The following is a 26,211-nucleotide window of genomic DNA, read 5'->3' as shown; positions in this document are numbered from 1 at the left end:
TCGGGAAAACAAAACAGGAGAAAACCCAGGAGCGGCAGACACCGTTTTAAGAGCCCAACCACACTAGTAGGCCCAATGCAGTTTAATATTACAACTGTAGCCCGAAAGCCTGAAGATTGAAGCTCTGGAAAATAACACAGGACAACACCACGGTGTGGCAGACACCGTTACTAGGCCCAACCAAAATAGTAGGCCAACTGCAGTGTTATATAAACAACAACTTAATGAGAGCCTGAAGATAGAAGCTCAGCTCTGTTCAGTGGAGAACAGAAAGCAGCGGCAGACACCGTTAGCAGGCCCCAACCACACTAGTAGGCCAACTGCAGTGTTATATTAACAACCACTACTTAATGAGAGCCTGAAGATTGAAGCTCAGCTTTGTACAGTGGAGAACAACACCAGGGAGCGGCAGACACCGTTAGTAGGCCTCAACCACACATATTAACAACAACTACTTAATGAGAGCCTGAATATTGAAGCTCAGCTTTGTACAGTGAAGGACAACACAAGGGAGCGCAGACACCGTTAGTAGGCCCCAACCGAAATAGAAGGCCAACTGCACTGTTATCTTAACAACAACTACCTAATGAGAGCCTGAAGATTGAAGCTCAGCTTTGTACAGTGGAGGACAACTGTAATGGGAGACAGACACAATAAGTAGGCCTAAATAAGTAATTAGGCAAAATGCAGTTCAAAATTGGTAAGTGGAGTACACTTGCAGCATAGCGTGGTTCAGCGGAGGAGGGCATGTGTGATTAGTGGCTCTGACACAGGAAGTAGTCCTAAAAAAAAATGAAGGCTATATTAAGTTCAAAATTGGTAAAAGGAGTACACAAGTGGCATAGCTGGGTTCTGTGGTGGAGGACAACTGTTATGACAGGCTTACACAGTTACTAGGCACAAAAAAGTAACTAGGATACATGCAGTTCACAATTGGACACAGGAGTACACAGGCGGCATAGCTTTGTTCAGTGGAGGACAACTGCAAGAAGTGGACTGGCCGAGACAGACACAGGTAGTAGGCCTACAAAAGAAAGTAGGCTCTATGCAGTTTAAAATAGGCTACAGGGGTACACAGGCAGCATTGTTGAGGTCAGCGGAGGACGATTTCAAGGAGGGACCGCAGACAGACTTCCTAGGCAAAAAATAATAAAGCAGGCTCGATGCGGTATAAATTAGGCTACAGGGGTACACAGGCAGCATTGGTGTGCTCAGCGGAGGACAATTGGAAGGAGGGACCGCAGACAGACTTAGTAGGCCTAAAAAAACAAAATAGGCTCTATGCAGCTTCCATTATGTGGCAGGGGTACACAGGCAGCATTGGTGTGCTCAGTGGAGGACAATTGGAAGGAGGGACCGCAGACAGACTTAGTAGGCGTAAAATAACAAAATAGGCTCTATGCAGCTTCCATTATGTGGCAGGGGTACACAGGCAGCATTGGTGTGCTGAGTGGAGGACAATTGGAAGGAGGGACCGCAGACAGACTTAGTAGGCCTAAAATAACAAAATAGGCTCTATGCAGCTTCCATTATGTGGCAGGAAAACACAGGCAGCATTGGTGTGCTGAGTGGAGGACAATTGGAAGGAGGGACCGCAGACAGACTTAGTAGGCCTAAAATAACAAAATAGGCTCTATGCAGCTTCCATTATGTGGCAGGGGTACACAGGCAGCATTGGTGTGCTCAGTGGAAGACAATTGGAAGGAGGGACCGCAGACAGACTTAGTAGGCCTAAAAAAACAAAATAGGCTCTATGCAGCTTCCATTATGTGGCAGGGGTACACAGGCAGCATTGGTGTGCTCAGTGGAGGACAATTGGAAGGAGGGACCGCAGACAGACTTAGTAGGCCTAAAAAAAACAAAATAGGCTCTATGCAGCTTCCATTATGTGGCAGGAAAACACAGGCAGCATTGGTGTGCTGAGTGGAGGACAATTGGAAGGAGGGACCGCAGACAGACTTAGTAGGCCTAAAATAACAAAATAGGCTCTATGCAGCTTCCATTATGTGGCAGGGGTACGGTTGTGAATTCCGTTCTGGAGCTCCCTCCTGTGGTTGCTAATGGTATTTTTGTGAGTTCTGCCCTTGGGCTCCCTCTGGTGGTTTCGAGTGGAACTGCTGGTCCTTTGGGTAGCTGTGGCAGCTGCCTTCACTAATCGCCTTGCCTGGGTTGTTATTTAAACCTGCTCTGGGCTTTATTTCATGCCAGCTGTCAATGTCCTTGGCTTGGATTTGGTTCTCTCCTTGGATTTCTCATATGGCCTGTCCTTGTCAGCAAAAGATAAGTTTTTGCTAGTCCTTGTTTGTCCATTTGTTTGGACTCTATTGCTCTGCAAATATGTCTCTTTTTGCCCAGCTTGTCACTATGTCATATTCAGGCTAGCTGGAAGCTCTGGGAAAGCAGATTTGCCCCTCCACACCGTGAGTCGGTGTGGAGTTCATTTTTGTAAACTCTGCGTGGATTTTGTAGTTTTTAATACTGACCGCACAGTTTCCTTTTCTCTCTGTCTATCAAGTTTAGTATTGGCCTCCTTTGCTGAAATCTGATTTCATTTCTGTGTACGTCATTTCCCTCTTCACTCACAGCCAATATTTGTGGGGGGCTATCTTTCCTTTTGGGGTTTTCTCTGAGGCAAGATAGCTTTCTATTTCCTTCTTTAGGGGTTGTTAGTTCTTAGGCTGTGAAGAGGTGTCTAGGGAGAGTTAGGAACATCCCACGGCTATTACTAGTGTTGTTGTTAGGATTAGGGACTGCGGTCAGTAGAGATACCACCTTCTCAGAGCTTGTCCCATGTTGCGTTTTAGCCACCAGGTCATATCAGTGTGGCCTTTTAACCACCAGGTCATAACAGTACAGCTGGCCCACAATGTATGAAATGCATCTCAAAAGAGGGGAAAAAAAGTTCTGAGACATTTTTTTTTCCTTTGCAGCTTGTTTTGTCTTTTTTTTCCCCTTAATCTCTGGGTGGTTCAGGATTTTGGTGCTGATATGGAGGTTCAGGGTCTGTCCTTGCGCGTGGATCAACTCGCTGCAAGGGTACAGAGTATCCAAGATTATGTTGTCCAGACTCCGGTATTGGAGCCTAGAATTCCTATTCCTGATTTGTTTTCTGGGGATAGATCTAAATTTTTTAATTTTAAAAATAATTGCAGATTGATTTTTGCTCTGATACCCCGTTCCTCTGGTGACCCCATTCAGCAGGTGAAGATTGTTATTTCTTTGCTTCGTGGCGACCCGCAGGACTGGGCATTCTCCCTTGAGCCAGGAAATCCTGCATTGCTTAATATTGATGCATTTTTTCAAGCGCTCGGATTGCAGTATGACGAGCCTAATTCTGTGGATCAGGCAGAAAAAACTTTGCTGGCTCTGTGTCAGGGTCAGGAAGCAGCAGAAGTATACTGCCAGAAATTTAGAAAGTGGTCTGTGCTCACAAAATGGAATGAGTATGCCCTGGCAGCGATTTTTAGAAAGGGTCTTTCTGAAGCCCTTAAAGATGTTATGGTGGGGTTTCCTACGCCTGCTGGTATGAATGAATCAATGTCTTTGGCCATTCAGATTGATCGGCGCTTGCGCGAGCGCAAGGTTGTGCACCATATAGCAGTGTCCTCTGAGCAGAGTCCTGAGCCTATGCAATGTGATAGGATTTTGACTAGATCAGAAAGGCAGAAATTCAGACGTCAGAATGGCCTGTGTTTTTACTGTGGTGATTCTGCTCATGCTATTTCTGATTGCCCTAAGCGTACTAAGAGGGTCCCTAGGTCTGTTACTATTAGTACTGTACAGCCTAAATTTCTCTTGTCTGTTACCCTGATTTGCTCATTGTCGTCCTTTTCTGTTATGGCATTTGTGGACTCTGGCGCTGCCCTGAACTTAATGGACTTAGAATTTGCCAAGCGCTGTGGTTTTTCCTTGGAGCCTTTGCAGAGTCCTATTCCCTTAAGGGGGATTGATGCTACGCCATTGGCCAAGAATAAACCTCAGTACTGGACACAGTTAACCATGTACATGGCTCCAGCACATCAGGAAAATATTTGCTTTTTGGTGTTGCATAATTTGCATGATGTTGTTGTGCTGGGTTTTCCATGGTTACAGGTACATAATCCAGTGCTGGATTGGAGATCTATGTCTGTAACTGGTTGGGGTTGTCAGGGGATACATAGTGATATTCCTTTGATGTCCATTTCCTCGTCCCCTTCTTCTGAAGTTCCTGAGTTTTTGTCGGATTTCCAGGATATATTTGATGAGCCCAAGTCCAGTTCCCTGCCTCCTCATAGGGACTGCGATTGTGCCATTAATTTGATTCCTGGCTGTAAGTTCCCTAAGGGCCGACTTTTCAATCTGTCTGTGCCTGAGCATGCCGCTATGCGGAGTTATGTAAAGGAGTCCTTGGAGAAGGGGCATATTCGCCCGTCTTCGTCACCATTGGGAGCGGGATTTTTTTTTGTTGCCAAGAAGGATGGCTCCTTAAGACCCTGTATAGATTATCGCCTTCTCAATAAGATCACTGTCAAGTTCCAGTACCCTTTACCTTTACTTTCTGATTTGTTTGCTCGGATTAAGGGTGCCAGTTGGTTTACTAAAATCGACCTTCGAGGGGCGTATAATCTCGTTCGTATTAAACAAGGTGATGAATGGAAAACAGCATTTAATACGCCCGAAGGCCATTTTGAATATCTTGTGATGCCATTCGGGCTTTCTAATGCTCCATCGGTATTTCAGTCCTTTATGCATGATATCTTCCAGAATTATCTGGATAAATTCATGATTGTGTATTTGGACGATATTTTGGTTTTCTCCGATGATTGGGAGTCTCATGTGAGGAAGGTTAGGATGGTATTTCAGGTCCTTCGTGCTAACGCATTGTTTGTGAAGGGGTCTAAGTGCCTCTTTGGAGTTCAGAAGGTTTCTTTTTTGGGTTTCATTTTTTCTCCCTCGGCTATTGAAATGGACCCTGTTAAAGTCCAGGCCATTCATGATTGGACTCAACCTACATTTGTAAAGAGCCTTCAAAAATTTTTGGGCTTTGCCAATTTTTATCGCCGCTTTATTGCTAATTTTTCTAGTGTGGTGAAGCCTCTGACTGATTTGACGAGGAAGGGCGCTGATGTGATGAATTGGTCCTCTGCGGCTGTTGAGGCCTTTCAGGAGCTTAAACATCATTTTACTTCTGCCCCTGTGTTGCGTCAGCCAGATGTTTCTCTCCCTTTTCAGGTTGAGGTTGATGCTTCTGAGATTTTGGCAGGGGCCGTTTTGTCTCAGAGAAATTCTGATGGCTCTTTGATGAAACCGTGTGCTTTCTTGTCCAGGAAGTTTTCGCCTGCTGAGCTTAATTATGATGTCGGCAATCGGGAGTTGTTGGCTATAAAGTGGGCATTTGAGGAGTGGCGACATTGGCTTGAGGGAGCCAAGCATCGCGTGGTGGTCTTGACTGATCATAAGAATCTGATTTACCTCGAGTCTGCTAAGCGGTTGAATCCTAGACAGGCTCGGTGGTCTCTGTTTTTCTCACGTTTTGATTTTGTGGTCTCGTATATTCCGGGATCTAAGAATGTGAAGGCTGATGCCCTTTCTAGGAGTTTTTTGCCTCATTCTCCGGGAGTTCTTGAGCCGGCTGGGATCCTCAAGGAGGGGGTGATTCTTTCTGCAATCTCCCCTGATTTGCGGTGGGTACTTCAGGAGTTTCAGGCTGATAAACCTGACTGCTGTCCTGTGGGGGAAACTGTTTGTTCCTGATAGATGGAATAGCAGGGTAATTTCTGAGGCTCATTGTTCGGTGTTGGCTGGTCACCCTGGGATTTTCGGTGCCAGAGATTTGGTGGCTAGGTCCTTTTGGTGGCCTTCCTTGTCACGGGATGTGCGTTCGTTTGTGCAGTCCTGTGGGACCTGTGCTCGGGCTAAGCCTTGCTGTTCCCATGCCAGTGGGTTGCTTTTGCCTTTGCCTATTCCTGAGAGGCCCTGGATGCATATTTCCATGGATTTTATTTCTGATCTTCCTGTTTCTCAGAAGATGTCTGTCATCCGGGTGGTTTGTGACCGGTTTTCTAAGATGGTCCATTTGGTACCGTTGCCTAAGTTGCCTTCCTCCTCTGATTTAGTTCCATTATTTTTTCAGCATGTGGTTCGTTTGCATGGTATTCCGGAGAATATTGTGTCTGACAGAGGTTCCCAGTTCGTTTCCAGGTTTTGGCGGTCCTTTTGTGCTAGAATGGGCATTGATTTGTCTTTTTCTTCAGCATTCCATCCTCAGACAAATGGCCAAACGGAGCGAACCAATCAGACCTTGGAAACCTATTTGAGATGCTTCGTGTCTGCTGATCAGGATGATTGGGTGACCTTTTTGCCGTTGGCCGAGTTTGCCCTTAATAATCGGGCTAGTTCAGCTACTTTGGTTTCGCCTTTCTTTTGTAATTTTGGTTTTCATCCTCGTTTTTCTTCAGGGCAGCTTGAGCCTTCTGACTGTCCTGGTGTGGATTCTGTGGTGGACAGGCTGCAGCAAATTTGGACTCATGTGGTGGACAATTTGACGTTGTCTCAGGAAAAGGCTCAACGTTTTGCTAACCGTCGTCGGTGTGTTGGTACCCGCCTTCGTGTTGGGGATTTGGTCTGGTTGTCTTCTCGTCATGTTCCTATGAAGGTTTCTTCCCCTAAGTTCAAGCCTCGCTTTATTGGGCCTTATAAGATTTCTGAAATTATTAATCCGGTGTCTTTTCGTTTGGCCCTTCCAGCTTCCTTTTCTATTCATAATGTGTTCCATAGATCCTTGTTGCGGAGATATGTGGTACCTATGGTTCCCTCCGTTGATCCTCCTGCTCTGGTGTTGGTTGAGGGGGAATTGGAATATGTGGTGGAGAAGATTTTGGATTCTCGTTTTTCGAGGCGGAAGCTTCAGTATCTGGTCAAGTGGAAGGGTTATGGCCAGGAGGATAATTCTTGGGTTGTGGCCTCTGATGTTCATGCTGCCGATTTGGTTCGTGCTTTCCATTTGGCTCGTCCTTATCGGCCTGGGAGCTCTGTTGAGGGTTCGGTGACCCCTCCTCAAGGGGGGGTACTGTTGTGAATTCCGTTCTGGAGCTCCCTCCTGTGGATGCTAATGGTATTTTTGTGAGTTCTGCCCTTGGGCTCCCTCTGGTGGTTTCGAGTGGAACTGCTGGTCCTTTGGGTAGCTGTGGCAGCTGCCTTCACTAATCGCCTTGCCTGGGTTGTTATTTAAACCTGCTCTGGGCTTTATTTCATGCCAGCTGTCAATGTCCTTGGCTTGGATTTGGTTCTCTCCTTGGATTTCTCATATGGCCTGTCCTTGTCAGCAAAAGATAAGTTTTTGCTAGTCCTTGTTTGTCCATTTGTTTGGACTCTATTGCTCTGCAAATATGTCTCTTTTTGTCCAGCTTGTCACTATGTCATATTCAGGCTAGCTGGAAGCTCTGGGAAAGCAGATTTGCCCCTCCACACCGTGAGTCGGTGTGGAGTTCATTTTTGTAAACTCTGCGTGGATTTTGTAGTTTTTAATACTGACCGCACAGTATCCTTTTCTCTCTGTCTATCAAGTTTAGTATTGGCCTCCTTTGCTGAAATCTGATTTCATTTCTGTGTACGTCATTTCCCTCTTCACTCACAGCCAATATTTGTGGGGGGCTATCTTTCCTTTTGGGGTTTTCTCTGAGGCAAGATAGCTTTCTATTTCCTTCTTTAGGGGTAATTAGTTCTTAGGCTGTGAAGAGGTGTCTAGGGAGAGTTAGGAACATCCCACGGCTATTACTAGTGCTGTTGTTAGGATTAGGGACTGCGGTCAGTAGAGTTACCACCTTCTCAGAGCTCGTCCCATGTTGCGTTTTAGCCACCAGGTCATATCAGTGTGGCCTTTTAACCACCAGGTCATAACAGGGTACACAGGCAGCATTGGTGTGCTCAGTGGAGGACAATTGGAAGGAGGGACCGCAGACAGACTTAGTAGGCCTAAAATAACAAAATAGACTCTATGCAGCTTCCATTATGTGGCAGGGGTACACAGGCAGCATTGGTGTGCTCAGTGGAGGACAATTGGAAGGAGGGACCGCAGACAGACTTAGTAGGCCTAAAAAAACTAAATAGGCTCTATGCAGCTTCCATTATGTGGCAGGGGTACACAGACAGCATTGGTGTGCTCAGTGGAGGACAATTGGAATGAGGGACCGCAGACAGACTTAGTAGGCCTAAAATAACAAAATAGGCTCTATGCAGCTTCCATTATGTGGCAGGGGTACACAGGCAGCATTGGTGTGCTCAGTGGAGGACAATTGGAAGGAGGGACCACAGACAGACTTAGTAGGCCTAAAATAACAAAATAGGCTCTATGCAGCTTCCATTATGTGGCAGGGGTACACAGGCAGCATTGGTGTGCTCAGTGGAGGACAATTGGAAGGAGGGACCGCAGACAGACTTAGTAGGCCTAAAATAACCAAATAGGCTCTATGCAGCTTCCATTATGTGGCAGGGGTACACAAGAAGCATTGGTGTGCTCAGTGGAGGACAATTGGAAGGAGGGACCGCAGACAGACTTAGTAGGCCTATTATAGCAAAATAGGCTCTATGCAGCTTCCATTATGTGGCAGGGGTACACAGGCAGCATTGGTGTGCTGAGTGGAGGACAATTGGAAGCAGGGACCGCAGACAGACTTAGTAGGCCTAAAATAACAAAATAGGCTCTATGCAGCTTCCATTATGTGGCAGGGGTACACAGGCAGCATTGGTGTGCTCAGTGGAGGACAATTGGAAGGAGGGACCGCAGACAGACTTAGTAGGCCTAAAATAACAAAATAGGCTCTACGCAGCTTCCATTATGTGGCAGGGGTACACAGGAAGCATTGGTGTGCTCAGTGGAGGACAATTGGAAGGAGGGACTGCAGACAGACTTAGTAGGCCTAAAATAACAAAATAGGCTCTATGCAGCTTCCATTATGTGGCAGGGGTACACAGGCAGCATTGGTGTGCTGAGTGGAGGACAATTGGAAGGAGGGACCGCAGACAGACTTAGTAGGCCTAAAATAACAAAATAGGCTCTATGCAGCTTCCATTATGTGGCAGGGGTACACAGGCAGCATTGGTGTGCTCGGCGGAGGACAATTGGAAGGAGTGACCTCAGACAGACTTAGTAGGCTTAAAATAACAAAATAGGCTCTATGCAGCTTCCATTATGTGGCAGGGGTACATAGGCAGCATTGGTGTGCTGAGTGGAGGACAATTGGAAGGAGGGACCGCAGACAGACTTAGTAGGCCTAAAAAAACAAAATAGGCTCTATGCAGCTTCCTTTATGTGGCAGGGGTACACAGGCAGCATTGGTGTGCTGAGTGGAGGACAATTGGAAGGAGGGACCGCAGACAGACTTAGTAGGCCTAAAATATCAAAATAGGCTCTATGCAGCTTCCACTATGTGGCAGGGGTACACAGGCAGCATTGGTGTGCTCAGTGGAGAACAATTGGAAGGAGGGTCCGCAGACAGACTTAGTAGGCCTAAAATAACAAAATAGACTCTATGCAGCTTCCATTATGTGGCAGGGGTACACAGGCAGCATTGGTGTGCTTGGCGGACGACAATTGGAAGGAGGGACCTCAGACAGTAAGTACTCCAAAAAACTAAATAGATGTTAATGTCTCGCAAAAAAAAAAAAAGGTGCCATACTTAGGTACAGGGGTGGGCTCCTATGCTGACTTTCAGACATTGTAAATAATTTGGAGCATAGTATTTACTGATGTAAATGTAGGACAGGGCCCCTGCCTATTTTAAATAGCATCATACATGTCAAAAATGGTTATTGTCAGTGCCAGGCATTGAAGGATTTCAGCGCATAGACTAAACAGTGGTGGAGCAGCGAGAGATAATTTTGCAAGTGGTAGAGCACTGTTTGACCTTGGGGGGGACTCTCTCTCGTGGCCGGCGGTACAGGCCCAGGGCCCCTCATGTTACAACGGTGTGTCTGACGTTGGGGGTGCGCCACCACCGCCAGAGACACTTCATTGTACTATGAGGGACCCAGTGCCGTCGACCAAAAGTGGGCACACCCACCTCTTCAGACAAACGGCACTCTGACGGGTGCTTGCGCCAAGTGGCGAGACCATGGCCCCGTGGGGGGAGTTAGGCCATTTAGGGAGGTGTAAACATGTCGTATGCTGTACAAACAGCAGCTGCAAATTAAGAGATTGGAACAGTCAGTAACACCAGTCCCAAAGCAAGACCTTTTTTGAGGAAAGCTAGGTGTCAGCCGGGAAAGGTGGGGCAAAATAATTAGAAATCCATGAGTGGTTCATTTTAATGAAGGTTAGATCATCAACATTTTGGGTCGCTAGACGAGTCCTTTTTTCGGTCAGTATTGAACCAGCAGCATTGAATACTCTTTCTGATAGCACACTAGCTGCTGGGCAAGCAAGCTCCTGCAATGCATATTCTGCCAATTCAGGCCAGGTGTCTATTTTGGATGCCAAGTAATCAAAGGGGAATGACAGTTGAGGGAGAACATTGATAATGGAGGAAAAATAGTTAGCAACCATACTGGACAAATGTTGTCTCCTGTCACTTTGAATTGATGCTGCAGTACCTGTCGTGTCTGCGGTCATTGCAAAATCACTCCACAACCTGGTCAGAAAACCCCTCTGTCCAACGCCACTTCTGATTTGTGCACCTCCAACACCTCTGCCCTGTTGCCCCCTGCAGCTCGTGTGAGAACCATAACCGACGCTGTGTGCTGGGAATGCCTGAATCAAACGGTCTACAAGAGTAGCTTGTTTGGTTGCCAATATTTGTTCGAGGTTCTCATGTGGCATGATATTTTGCAATTTGCCTTTATAGCGAGGATCAAGGAGGCAGGCCAACCAGTAATCGTCATTGGTCATCATTTTTATAATGCGTGGGTCCATTTGAGGATACGCAAGGCATAATCCGCCATGTGGGCCAATGTTCCAGTTGTCAAATCAGTGCATGTGCTGGGTTGAGGAGCACTTTCGGGCAAATCAACGTCACTTGTCTCCCTCAAAAAACCTGAACCCGGCCTTGCAACAACAGCAGTTTCTATTGCCCCCTGAGAAGCTTCCTCATCCAAAAAATACTCATCCCTATCATCCTCCTCATCCTCCTCCTCTTCGCCCCCCACCTCGTCCTGTAGACTTCCCTGAGCTGACAATGGCTGACTGTCATCTAGGCTTCCCTCGTCCTCGGCTGCAGACGCCTGCTCCTTTATGTGCATCAAACTATGCATCAGCAGGCGCATTAGGGGGATGCTCATGCTTATTATGGCGTTGTCTGCACTAACCAGCCGTGTGCATTCCTCAAAACACTGAAGGACTTGACACAGGTCTTGTAGCTTCGACCACTGCACACCTGACAACTCCATGTCTGCCATCCAACTGCCTACCCGTGTATGTGTATCCTCCCACAAATACATAACAGCACGCCTCTGTTCGCACAGTCTCTGAAGCATGTGCAGTGTGGAGTTCCACCTTGTTGCAACGTCAATGATTAGGCGATGCTGGGGAAGTTTCAAAGACCGCTGATAGTTCTGCATACGGCTGGAGTGTACGGGCGAACGGCGGATGTGCGAGCAAAGTCTGCGCACTTTCAGGAGCAGGTCGTGTATCCCCGGATAACTTTTCAGAAAGCACTGCACCACCAGGTTTAAGGTGTGAGCCAGGCAAGGAATGTGTTTCAGTTGTGAAAGGGCTATGGCAGCCATAAAATTCCTTCCGTTATCACTCACTACGTTGCCTGCCTCAAGATGTACAGTGCCCAGCCATGACTGAGTTTCTTGCTGCAAGAACTCGGACAGAACTTCCGCGGTGTGTCTGTTGTCGCCCAAACACTTCATTGCCAATACAGCCTGCTGACGCTTGCCACTAGCTGTTCCATAATGGGACACCTCATGTGCAACAGTGCCAGCTGCAGATGGAGTGGTCGTGCGACTGCGGTCTGTGGACGAGCTCTCGCTTCTGCTGGAGGACGAGGAGGAGGAAGAGGGGGGACGAATGCCTACAGCCAACTGTTTCCTAGACCGTGGGCTAGGAAGAACTGTCCCAATATTGCTGTCCCCTGTGGACCCTGCATCCACCACATTAACCCAGTGTGCCGTGATGGAGACGTAACGCCCCTGGCCATGCCTACTGGTCCATGCATCTGTTGTCAGGTGCACCTTTCTACTCACAGATTGCCTGAGTGCATGGACAATGCTGTCTTTTACATGCTGGTGGAGGGCTGGGATGGCTTTTCTCAAAAAGAAGTGTCGACTGGGTAGCTCGTAGCATGGTACAGCGTAGTCCATCAGGGCTTTGAAAGCTTCGGTTTCAACTAACCGGTAGGGCATCATCTCTAACGAGATTAGTCTAGCAATGTGGACGTTCAAACCCTGTGTACGCGGATGCGAGGATGAGTACTTCCTTTTCCTAATGAGAGTCTCATGTAGGGTGAGCTGGACTGGAGAGCTGCATAGGGTGGAACTAGCGGGGGTGCCGGTGGACATGGCAGACTGAGACAGGGTTGTTGATGGTATTCTTGCTGTTGCCCTACATACAGTGTTTCCTACCACAAACCTGGTGATTCCCTGACTGTTTTGGCCTTGCGACAAAACCGCCACATTTACTACAGGCGGTGTGGAAAACGGTGGGCTTACAGTGAGGGAAGGGATGTAGCGTTGCTGACTAGCTTCATTGTGAGAGGGTGCTACAACGTTAAGGGACGTTTGGTAGTTAGTCCAGGCTTGCAAGTGCATGGTGGTTAAATGTCTACGCATGCAACTTGTATTTAGATTTTTAACATTCTGACCTCTGCTGAAGGTCCTTGAGCATTTCTTACAGATGACTTTGCACTGATCATTTGGATCTTGGTTAAAAAAATGCCAGACTGCACTCTTCCTACTATCAGATACCTTTTCAGGCATTGCACACTGAGCTACTTTAACCGGATGGCCACGCTGTCCTACAACTGGTTTTGGTTTTGCCACACATTTTTGACCAGATACGGGCCTGCCAGATGGAACCTGTTGCGATGTTGATGCCTGCTACGGCTCCTCCTCCTCCGCTTCAGAGCTACTGCCGCCTGCACCCTGTTCCCCCAATGGCTGCCAATTGGGGTCAACAACTGTGTCATCTATGACCTCCTCTTCTATGTCCTGGGCACCTTCCTATGGGTCACCGTGTAAGCCGGTGCTATAGCGTTCGTGACGGGGCTTAATAGTCTCATCAGGGTCAGATTCTGGATCAGTACACTGCGAGGGCAATGTTCTGATCTGAGTCAAAGGAACAGCATAATAATCTGGCTGTGGCTGTGCATCTGTGCACTCCATGTCCGATTCATCTTGTAATGGGCATGGCCTGTTAACAATTTCCCTTTCTAACCCAGGAACGGTATGTGTAAAGAGCTCCATGGAGTAAGCTCTTGTGTCGCCTGAAGCATCCTTCTCTGTTGCTCTGGGTGAAGAACACAAGGAAGCGACTTGTCCCTGAACGGGAACATCCACTGACGACGTGCTGCTTTTACATTTTGCACTTTCCGAGGAGGAGGCGAAAGAGCTAGAGGCAGAGTCAGCAAGGAAAGACAAAACTTGTTCCTACTGCTCCGGCTTTAAAAGCGGTTTTCCTACTCCCAGAAAAGGGAGCGTTCGAGGCCTTGTGTAGCCAGACGATGACGCGGGCTCAACAACTCGAGACTTAGGGTCTATATTGCTTTTCCCACGATCACCTGGTGCTCCATGACCACCACCTCTACCATCATTACCAGCTGGCAATGAACGCCCACGGCCACAACCTCTTCCACCAGACTTCCTCATTCTTGGAAAAATGAAACCAAACTAACAACCGTTATGTGGTCCTGTACAACCAGGTAGAAGGTGTACGTAAACTTGTTGTGAATTTAAATCTCCCTTTTTTATGTGTGGGAGAATGCAGGAAAAAATCAGGCCCACTGGATTACACTACACAGTTTGATTGGCAGAAAGAGGCTGGCAGATATGCCACTAACAGGACTGACGCACACAGATGCACACACTGGCAATAGAAATCTCCCTCTTTATGTGTGGGAGAATGCAGGGAAAAATCAGGCCCACTGGATTACACTACACAGTTTGATTGGCAGAAAGAGGCTGGCAGATATGCCACTAACAGGAGTGACGCAGATGCACACACTGGCAATAGAAATCTCCCTCTTTATGTGTGGGAGAATGCAGGGAAAAATCAGGCCCACTGGATTACACTACACAGTTTGATTGGCAGAAAGAGGCTGGCAGATATGCCACTAACAGGAGTGACGCAGATGCACACACTGGCAATAGAAATCTCCCTCTTTATGTGTGGGAGAATGCAGGGAAAAATCAGGCACACTGTATTACACTACACAGTTTGATTGGCAGAAAGAGGCTGGCAGATATGGCACTAACAGGAGTGACGCAGATGCACACACTGGCAATAGAAATCTCCCTCTTTATGTGTGGGAGAATGCAGGGAAAAATCAGGCCCACTGGATTACCCTACACAGTTTGATTGGCAGAAAGAGTCTGGCAGATATGCCACGAACAGGACTGACGCACGCAGATGCACACACTGGCAATAGAAATCTCCCTCTTTATGTGTGGGAGAATGCAGGGCAAAATCAGGCCCACTGGATTACACTACACAGTTTGATTGGCAGAAAGAGGCTGGCAGTTATGCCACGAACAGGACTGACGCATGCAGATGCACACACTGGCAATAGAAATCTCTCTCTTTATGTGTGGGAGAATGCAGGGAAAAATCAGGCCCACTATATCACAGTATAGTTTCTGTGGCACAAAATGACTGCCAGATACCACAGACAGCACTGATGCACAGATTTAGCAAGATTATTCTCCCTTTATTTTATTTTATTTTTTTTGTGATATGGGAGACAAGTGATTTAATCAGGCCCACTATATCACAGTATAGTTTCTGTGGCACAAAATTAATGAAAGATACCACAGACAGCACTGGCACAGATGCACAGATTTGGAAATATTATTCTCCCTTTATTTTATTTTATTTTTTTTGTGATATGGGAGACAAGTGATTTAATCAGGCCCACTATATCACAGTATAGTTTCTGTGGCACAAAATGAATGACAGATACCACAGACAGCACTGGCACAGATGCACAGATTTGGCAAGATTATTCTCCCTTTATTTTTATTTTTTTTATGGGAGACAAGTGATTTAATCAGGCCCACTATATCACAGTATAGTTTCTGTGGCACAAAATGAATGACAGATACCACAGACAGCACTGACACAGATGCACTGATTGGCAATATAAATCTCCCTTCTTAGGTGTGGGACAGTGCAGAAAAATACAGGCCCACTGTTTTACACTACACAGTTTCAGGGGCTGAAAGTGGCTGGAAGATATAAAAAAAAAAAAAAAAAAAAGGGACTGTACTACAACTACTATCTCCCTACAATAGTCTCTGAAAAGTATGGCAGGCAGCAATAAAAAGGACTGCTGCACACAAAAAATAAGGACAAACAAACAAGATAGCTGTGCAGAAAGGAAGGATTGTTGCTTTTAAAAAAGCAGTTGGTTTGCACAGCGGCGTACACACAGCAACACAGCTATCAGGGAGCCTTATAAGCTACAGAGCTGTTGCACAGAAATCTTGCCTCCACTGTCCCTGCAAAGAAAAGGTGGTGTTGGACAGTGGAAATCGCTACAGCACAAGCAGTTTGGGGGTTAATTTACCCTGCCTAATGCTATCCCTGCTTCTGACGAAGCGGCAGCATCCTCTCCCTATGCTCAGATCAGCAGCAGTAAGATGGCGGTCGGCGGGAACGCCCCTTTATAGCCCCTGTGATGCCGCAGAAAGCAAGCCAATCACTGCCATGCCCTTCTCTAAGATGGTGGGGACCAGGACCTATGTCATCACGCTGCCCACACTCTGCGTGCACATTCATTGGCTGAGAAATGGCGCTTTAAGCGTCATATGAAATGCGACTTTGGCGCGAAGATTGTGTACCGCATGGCCGATCCCACGCCAAAAGTCGGCGACTTATGAAAATGACCGATCCGTTTCACTCAACCCTACTCGATATCTTCCCTTTCACGAGATTTGGCCCATGGAATTTAAACTCTATAGAAATAAAGGAGAAAATGGGTGCCTGTGTGTTGAATGCAAAACTACAATTTTCTACCCAAGGGGTCTTAACCCCTTCATGACCCCTTATTTTTTTTCGGTTTTGCGTTTTCGTTTTTCGCTTCCCTCCTTCCTAGAGCCATAACTTTTTTATTTTTCCATCAATATGGCCATGTGAGAGCTTATTTTTTTGTTGGATGAGTTGTACTTTTCAACGACATCATTGGTTTTAGCATGTCATGTACTGGAAAATGGGAAAAAAATTCCAAATGCGGTGAAATTGCAAAAAAAGTGCAATTCCACACTTGTTTTTTGTTTGGCTTTTTTGCTGGGTTCAATATATGCTAAAACTGACCTGCCATTTTGATTCTCCAGGTCATTATGAGTTCATAGACACTAAACATGTCTAGGTTATTTTTTATCTAAGTGGTAAAAAAAATCCAAACTTTGTTAAAAAAAAAATTGTGCAATTTTCTACAACCCATAGCGCCTCCATTTTTGTGATCTGGGGTTGGGTGAGGGCTTATTTTTTTGTGTGCCAAGCTGACGTTTTTAATGGTACAATTTTGGTGCAGATACGTTGTTTTGATCGCCTTTTATTGCATTTTAATGACAAAAAAACGTATTTCTGGGATATTGATTTTTTTCCTTGCTACGCCGTTTAGCGATCAGGTTAATCCTTTTTTTATTGATAGATCCGGCGATTCTGAACGCGGCAATACCAAATATGTTTATATTTGATTTTTTTATTGTTTTATTTTGAGTGGGGCGAAAGGGGGGTGATTTAATTTTATGTTTTTTTATTTTTTTCATATTTTTTAAAACATTGACAGCAGCATTTAACTAGTTAATAGCGGTGGATGGATCATGATTCTACCTGCCGCTATTGCGGTACAAAACAGCTTACATGTCCTGGCTTTGATACGGGCTCACCGCCGGAGCCCACATCAAAGCAGGTGTTCTGACCTCGGACGTACTATCCCGTCTGAGGTTAAAAAGGGTTTAAAGAATTAAAGCAACAGTGCCCAAACAGTCTGTCTAATAGGGGCAGCAACTGTGTAGTCACTACGGTGGGACAACCTAATAAGTTGCTCTAAAGTTTGTAATTATTGCATCGGCTGTAGCAGAAGGAACTGGGGACTCATTTATGTGATTTGCCTCAAAGAAAGATGATTCTGGTTTGCCATAGCAACCAGAGTGCAGGTTTCAGCATGGTAGATGCTGAGGTAAATTGAAAGCTGCAGTCAGATTTGTTGCTACGGACAACTTGAACAGTCTGATTGTGAGGCAGTCACATTTTCTGCTTATATATGCATTCACTTATTAGATATCTGATCAGTGTGAGGTGATTACTAAAGCTGGAATCACAGTAACATATGGCATCTAATGCGAGAGCTTCGGATGCGATATACTAATGACACTTGGCTCCAGCTCTAATGCGAGTGTAAGTCAAGTGTCAGTGCTCCGATCCTCTCTCCATCTCTTCCACACCTGTGCTGCAATTCTCTCATGAGAAAGTAAATGTCCTCCATTGCGTCCGGATGACAGCTGGGATGAGTGCAGTACGATGTTTCCCACGCACCCATAGACTTCCATGTGTGCGTGTGAGTTGAGCCTCACTGCCAATCGCAGCATTCTGCGATTGTTCTCTCATGCTGAATCGGCATGAGAAAATAATAGCTGTTCTACACTGCCCACAGTATAACATTGCAAAAATAGAAAAGATAGGGATGCGCGTGAGCAGGACCAGTGGGGCAATGAGATTATTGAGTAGAGCTGTGGAGCCACTAACCTTAAGAGGTTATGCACCCCTGCATAACCTCGGTGTTTGTGGGGGGAGAGATGGTATATCCACGGAATAGGAGGCTGACGGCTCCAGGTGATGGTGACAGCTTCTTTCCTCACGGGGAGAGTGATGTTACATTTGGAGGCAAGAAGGGATAAATGTCACCAGGTAAACACAAGCATGCAACACATTCACACTCCAGGCCACTAGGGGGAGCTTTTGATCCTATTTACTTGGTGACTCCCCATATTATTATTATTATTATTATTATTATTATTCATTTATATAGCACCATTGATTCCATGGTGCTGTACATGAGAAGGGGTTACATACAAGTTACAGATATCACTTACAGTAAACAAACTAACAATGACAGACTGATACAGAGGGGTGAGGACCCTGCCCTTGCGAGCTTACATTCTGCAGGATTATGGGGAAGGAGACAGTAGGTTGGGGGTTGCAGGAGCTCCGGTGTTGGTGAGGCGGTAGCTTCGGTAGTGATGAGGAGGCAGCGGGGTCAGTGCAGGCTGTAGGCTTTCCTGAAGAGATGTGTTTTCAGGCTCCGTCTGAAGGATCCGAATGTGGTGGATAACCGGACGTGTTGGGGCAGAGAATTCCAGAGGATGGGGATATTCAGGAGAAGTCTTTGAGGCGATTGGTGAGGAGCGAATAAGTGTGAAGGAGAGAAGGAGGTCTTGGGAGGACCGGAGATCTACCATATATAAGGTAGTTTTGGAGGGAGAGGAGGGAGAACAGTTCTTGCCAGGAAACAGACTGGAGCAGTCTGAGGCAGATGAGGGTTTACGGAGCTGTGTAGCCGCAGTGGATCAGTTCCTGGAAAGAGACTTACAGAAAGCCAAATTGATTGCAGAGAGCGTGCAGGAGAGCCAAGCACAGGAGAGGATACCAGTGAGAGACCAGCCACGAGCAGGCTGCCTCCTTCTGAGGCGCAGATAACCGGTAGCAGGAACACCGAGGTTGTAAGGCCGGTTTCACATTTGCGGTTGTGTCCACAGCGTTTCGTCCACAAATATCCGCATGCGTTGTGTATTCCTATCTTTAACATTAGGGATGCATGCGTCTGCGATCGTTCGCGTTTTGCTGCGTTTGACGACGCATGCGTCGTTTCGTCATCTGCGGCTTGTAGCGGAAATGCAACATGTAGTAATTTGCCGCCTGGAAAGGTATGTGGTCGATTGAGCAAGGAATGCGCCAAAAAAAACGCATTTCTGTCTATATGAATGCATGCATTCACAAGCACATGCGTTTGCTTGCGTTCATGAATGCATGTGTTCCACAAGAGAAAAACATGTCTAGACACTGATAAGCCACCCCCCACATACAAGGTGATAAAGGGAGGGAGTGGACATTTGCAGGTCACTACTCAGCAGACACTGAAGCAAACGAGACAAAGGCTACATCCTTGGAGGAAAACAAGACACTGAACAATGTGAGTACACTATGTTCCATATTATTATGCAACTGACATTTTTATCTGATTTTCCTAAATGGTTGGTGCAAATGACAGTCAGTCTAATAAAAGTCATCACCCGTTAGAGTATACATCGAATTTTATTGAAGAAACCTCCCAATGATAACAGTATAATCTCCAAAATGAATACAAACTTAAAATGCACTGTTCCAAGTTATTAGGCACAGTAGAATTTCTAAACATTTGATATGTTTTAAAGAACAGAAAATGCTCATTTGTGGAATTAGCAGCATTAGGAGGTCACATTAACTGAATAAAAAATCTATTTAACTCCAAAACATCCTAACAGGCCAAGTTACCTGGTAACATAGTAGCCTTCTTTGATATCACCTTCACAATTCTTGCATCCATTGAACTTGTGAGTCTTTGGAGAGTTTCTGCTTGTATTTCTTCCCTCCCTGAGCTGCTGTTTTGATGTGAACTGCCTCCCACACTCATAGATCTTTTGCTTGAGGATACTCCAAAGGTTCTCTATAGGGTTGTGGTCAGGGGAAGATGGTGGCCACACCATGAGTTTATCTCCTTTTATGCCCATAGCAGCCAATGAGGTATTCTTTGCAGCATGAGATGGTGCATTGTCAGCATGAAGATGATTTTTCTCCTGAAGGCACATTTCTGCTTTGTATACCATGGAGGAAAGTTGTCAGTCAGAAACTCTATACAGTATACTTTGCAGAGGTCATTTTCACACCTTCAGGAACCTTAAAGGGCCCTACCAGCTGTTTCTCCATGATTCCGGCCCAAAACATGACTCCTCCATCAGTCTTGTTGGGACATGGTGGCCATCCACCAACCATCCACTACTCCATCCATTTGGACCATCCAGGGTTGCTCAACGCTTATCAGTAAACAAGACTGTTTGGAAATTAGTCTTCATGTATGTGTGGGCCCAATGCAACCATTTCTGTTTGTGAACACTGTTTAAGGGTGGCCGAATAGTAGGTTTATGCACCACAGCAAGCCTTTGAAGGAGCCTACACCTTGAGGTTCGAGGGACTCCAGAGGCACCAGCAGCTTCAAATATCTGTTTGCTGCTTTGTAATGGCTTTTTAGCAGCTGCTCTTTTAATCCGATGAACTTGCCTGGCAGAAATCTTCCTCATTATGCCTTTATCAGCATAAACACATCTGTGCTCAGTTCCTGCCACAAATCTCTTAACACTAAGATGATCACACTTAAGTTTTCAGGAAATTTCTAATATTTTCATCCCTTCACCAAAGCATTGCACTATTTGATGCTTTTCAGCAGCAGAGAGATCCTTTTTCTTTCCCATGTTACTTGAAAACTGTGACCTGCTTAATAATGTGGAACATCAATTTTAAGTAGTTTTCCTTTAATTAGAATCACCTGGAAAACCAATTATCACATGTGTTTAAGATTGATTTCAGTGATACATTGAGCCCTGAGACACAATACCATCCATGAGTTTATCTGAAAAACAAAACAATTAAATCTTTATGACACTTAAATCCAATTTGCATAATAATTTGGAACACAGTGCATATCCTATCCAATGCCTTTATTTTCTATTTTCTGTCTCTACATGTCCTAATTTCTGCGATTTCTTTCTGCATGCATGCATCAGAATGTCTTCTTCTTCTGATGAGGAGCAACGTCCTGGGCCTTCTGAAGTAAAACATGTCATTGAGGTGAGTACTTGCCTTCTCAGATTGGTAAGTATTCACTGTCACATCTACACATATGACAATTTTTGTTTTTCATTTTTTTAGAGCTCTTCTTCTACTGCGGCAGAGACTGGGCAGGAGCAGCGGAGTCACGGTCGGGTGGCAAGGCGGCAGCGTGTACGTATACAAGGCTGACTGTTTACTGTATCCTCACTTTAGTATTCTTGAATCTTCCTTTCTTTACATTCCTATTTCTTTACATTCTTCTTCTGGAATCCTTTTGTATCTTGACTTTCCTATTCATGCCATTTCTCAGCCTCTGTTTTCTTTCTTTTCCTTATGTTAATTGACCCAACATTAATGTCTTTATTTAACTTTTAGGTTCCAGAACGGGATGAAGACCTCATAGAAAATGACCTCCTCATCTCCCTGGTCCCGGAGCGTGTCCTGTTGTGGGACACCCGGGATACACTGCACTCAAACAACGTGACAATCCGGCGCCTATGGAATGAGGTGGCCAAAGCGATGTGGGATGGCTGGGACAACACCCCGAATCGGGTCCGAACTGCATTTGGTAAGTATTGCAATGCAGTGTGAAGCAGCAGAGACCTTGGCCGTGCTCACAGAACTGTGTGTGATGAAAGAAACTCTCAGGAGTTTCATCACATACAATTGTGTAAGCACGGCCAAAAGTCCATTTTCTGACCATAATGTTTTTGTTTTTTTAACAGTGGCCAAAGTCAAAACACGTTGGCATTCGATGAAGGACCGCTTCAACAAGGACCTGCGTCAAGAGAGCCGTGTTCCCAGTGGTTCAGGAGCAAGGATCAGAAAATACAAATACCATCATGTTCTGGCATTTTTAAGACCGGTTCTTGCCCAGAGAACGTAAGTATTTTTCCCTTGCATTAGGTTGTATTGTATTGCCATAATCTGTATATTTCTATTCCACAGGATTTTGTGTCTGGTTAATTTTTGGTATTAATTTTCTTTTTACTTTTTTCACAGCACATGGAGCACTACTGTTGGCCCAGGTTCTGGAGCGGTCCTTCATCAGACAGCCATGGATCCCATCCCAGCCATCCAGCAGCGCTGCAGCAAGTGGGCCTGCCACACTAACTGGAGACCAGGAAGCTGGTCCATCAGGTGTTCCCCTTTCCCAGTACTCTGCCACTGCCCTTATTTTTGGGGCTCCTCCCGGCAGCGGCAGAGGGCATCGGACAGGTCCCTCATGCCCGAGTTTTTGCACTTGAGCTCGGTTTTCCACGAAGGACTCAAGGCTTTGGGTGACCGAATGGATATTTCACTTAGCCACATGAATACACATATCCAGGAGGTCACAAAAAGCCTTGACCAAGTAAAAGCCGACCTCCAGAGGCCAGCTCATCTTTTTTTAACCAAATTGAGCAGGGCATGTCAGAACACCTTACTCCTGATCTCCAGCTGAGTGTCATGCAGGCCTGCAATGCTTGCTTACATGCAGGCTATGCAGCAGAGTCGGTATTTTCAGCAGACAGTGGCGGCATATCCACCTGTGCCTTCACTGTCACGATTAACCTCAATGCCAACCTCTGCTGCATACCACTGCACGGCCACCTCTATTCCTAGCACTGCCGGACACCAGTACAGCACCACCACCATGCCGAGTGCTGTTGGACAGCCCACCGCCACCACCATGACAACTGTTGTAAAATTGGATTTTGGGCTCCCCCGGTGGCCACTGGTGGAATTGAACTTGTGTGCATCATCCCCTCTGTTCACCTGTTCCCATCAGGATGTGGGAGTCGCTATTTAACCTTGCTCCTCTGTCACTTCCATGCCGGTCAACATTGTAATCAGAAGCCTTTCTGTGGTGTATTGATAGGGTTTTCAGCTGACCATGAAAGTACCCTTTCTGTCTTCCTGCTATCTAGTAAGCGGACCTCGACTTTGCTAAACCTATTTTCATACTACGTTTGTCATTTTCATCTTATATCACCGCCAATATATGTGGGGGCCTCTGTCTGCCTTTCGGGGAAATTTCTCTAGAGGTGAGCCAGGACTATATTTTCCTCTGCCAGGATTAGTTAGTCCTCCGGCCGGCGCTGGGCGTCTAGGGATAAAACGCAGGCTACGCTACCCGGCTACTGTTAGTTGTGCGGCAGGTTTAGTTCATGGTCAGTTTAGTTTCCATCCTTCCAAGAGCTAGTTCCTATGTATGCTGGGCTATGTTCTCTTGCCATTGAGAACCATAACAGTTTGACCGGCCCACAAAGGGTTAAATTAATTGGCAGAGAAAGGAGAGAAAAAAGAAGTCTGCTGAAAAATTTTTTTTTTTTTTTTTTTTTCCTTCAGTTCTGAGTGTGCTTTCAATTGAATCACTTGCAAGTCTGCCTATATTGCAGCCTTCCTCTCTCTCTCTCCTTCTAATCCTGGAATGGCTCTGTGTTCACCTGTTTAAAATGGATATTCAGAGTTTAGCTGCAGGTTTGAATAATCTCACCACGCAAGTTCAAAATTTACAAGATTTTGTTGTTCATGTTCCTATATCTGAACCTAGAATTCCTTTGCCTGAATTTTTCTCGGGGAATAGATCTTGCTTTCAAAATTTCAAAAATAATTGCAAGTTGTTTTTGTCCCTGAAATCTCGCTCTGCTGGAGATCCTGCTCAGCAGGTCAGGATTGTGATTTCCTTGCTCCGGGGCGACCCTCAAGATTGGGCTTTTGCATTGGCTCCAGGGGATCCTGCGTTGCTCAATGTGGATGCGTTTTTTCTGGCCTTGGGGTTGCTTTATGAGGAACCTCATTTAGAGCTTCAGGCGGAAAAAGCCTTGATGTCCCTATCTCAGGGGCAAGATGAAGTTGAAATATACTGCCAAAAATTCCGTAAATGGTCTGTGCTTACTCAGTGGAATGAGTGCGCCCTGGCGGCGAATTTCAGAGAGGGTCTCTCTGATGCCGTTAAGGATGTTATGGTGGGGTTCCCTGTGCCTGCGGGTCTGAATGAGTCCATGACAATGGCTATCCAGATCGATAGACGTCTGCGGGAGCGCAAACCTGTGCACCATTTGGCGGTGTCTACTGAGAAGACGCCAGAGAATATGCAATGTGATAGAATTCTGTCCAGAAGCGAACGGCAGAATTTTAGACGAAAAAATGGGTTGTGCTTTTATTGTGGTGATTCAACTCATGTTATATCAGCATGCTCTAAGCGTACTAAGAAGCTTGATAAGTCAGTTTCAATTGGCACTTTTCAGTCTAAGTTTATTCTATCTGTGACCCTGATTTGTTCTTTATCATCTATTACCGCGGATGCCTATGTCGACTCTGGCGCCGCTTTGAGTCTTATGGATTGGTCCTTTGCCAAACGCTGTGGGTATGATTTAGAGCCTCTTGAAACTCCTATACCTCTGAAGGGGATTGACTCCACCCCATTGGCTAGTAATAAACCACAATACTGGACACAAGTAACTATGCGAATTAATCCGGATCATCAGGAGATTATTCGCTTTCTTGTGCTGTATAATCTACATGATGTGTTGGTGCTTGGATTGCCATGGCTGCAATCTCATAACCCAGTCCTCGACTGGAACGCTATGTCTGTGTTAAGCTGGGGATGTAAGGGGATGCATGGGGACGTACCTTTGGTTTCCATTTCGTCATCTATTCCCTCTGAGATTCCTGAATTCTTGTCTGACTATCGTGACGTTTTTGAAGAACCTAAGCTTGGTTCATTACCTCCGCACCGGGAGTGCGATTGTGCCATAGATTTGATTCCGGGTAGTAAATACCCTAAGGGTCGTTTATTTAATCTGTCTGTGCCTGAACATGCTGCTATGCGAGAATATATAAAGGAGTCCTTGGAAAAGGGACATATTCGTCCTTCGTCATCTCCCTTAGGAGCCGGTTTTTTCTTTGTGTCTAAGAAAGATGGCTCTTTGAGGCCGTGTATTGATTATCGGCTTTTGAATAAAATCACGGTTAAATATCAATATCCGTTGCCACTGCTGACTGATTTGTTTGCTCGCATAAAGGGGGCCAAGTGGTTCTCTAAGATAGATCTCCGTGGGGCGTATAATTTGGTGCGAATTAAGCAGGGGGATGAGTGGAAAACCGCATTTAATACGACCGAGGGCCACTTTGAGTATTTGGTGATGCCTTTTGGCCTTTCAAATGCCCCTTCAGTCTTTCAGTCCTTTATGCATGACATTTTCCGTGATTATTTGGATAAATTTATGATCGTGTATCTGGATGATATTCTGATTTTTTCGGATGACTGGGACTCTCATGTCCAGCAGGTCAGGAGGGTTTTTCAGGTTTTGCGGTCTAATTCCTTGTGTGTGAAGGGTTCTAAGTGCGTTTTTGGGGTTCAAAAGATTTCCTTCTTGGGATACATTTTTTCCCCCTCTTCCATCGAGATGGATCCTGTCAAGGTTCGGGCTATTTGTGATTGGACGCAACCCTCTTCTCTTAAGAGTCTTCAGAAATTTTTGGGCTTTGCTAACTTTTATCGTCGATTTATTGCTGGTTTTTCTGATGTTGTTAAACCATTGACTGATTTGACTAAGAAGGGTGCTGATGTTGCTGATTGGTCCCCTGCTGCTGTGGAGGCCTTTCGGGAGCTTAAGCGCCGCTTTTCTTCCGCCCCTGTGTTGCGTCAGCCTGATGTTGCTCTTCCTTTTCAGGTTGAGGTCGACGCTTCTTAAATCGGAGCTGGGGCGGTTTTGTCGCAAAGAAGTTCCGACTGCTCCGTGATGAAACCTTGTGCTTTTTTTTCTCGTAAATTTTCGCCCGCCGAGCGGAATTATGATATTGGGAATCGGGAGCTTTTGGCCATGAAGTGGGCTTTTGAGGAGTGGCGTCACTGGCTTGAGGGGGCTAGACATCAGGTGGTGGTATTGACCGACCACAAAAATTTAATTTATCTTGAGTCCGCCAGACGCCTGAATCCTAGACAGGCGCGCTGGTCGTTGTTTTTCTCTCGGTTTAATTTTGTGGTGTCATACCTACCGGGTTCTAAGAATGTTAAGGCGGATGCCCTTTCTAGGAGTTTTGAGCCTGACTCCCCTGGTAATTCTGAACCTACAGGTATCCTTAAGGATGGAGTGATATTGTCTGCCGTTTCTCCAGACCTGCGGCGGGCCTTGCAGGATTTTCAGGCGGATAGACCTGATCGTTGCCCACCTGGTAGACTGTTTGTTCCTGATGATTGGACCAGTAAAGTCATTTCTGAGGTT

Source organism: Ranitomeya variabilis, chromosome 3 (genome assembly GCF_051348905.1).
Source record: "Ranitomeya variabilis isolate aRanVar5 chromosome 3, aRanVar5.hap1, whole genome shotgun sequence".
In the NCBI taxonomy this organism is placed as follows: domain Eukaryota; kingdom Metazoa; phylum Chordata; class Amphibia; order Anura; family Dendrobatidae; genus Ranitomeya; species Ranitomeya variabilis.
Note: the sequence above shows the minus strand (reverse complement) of the source record.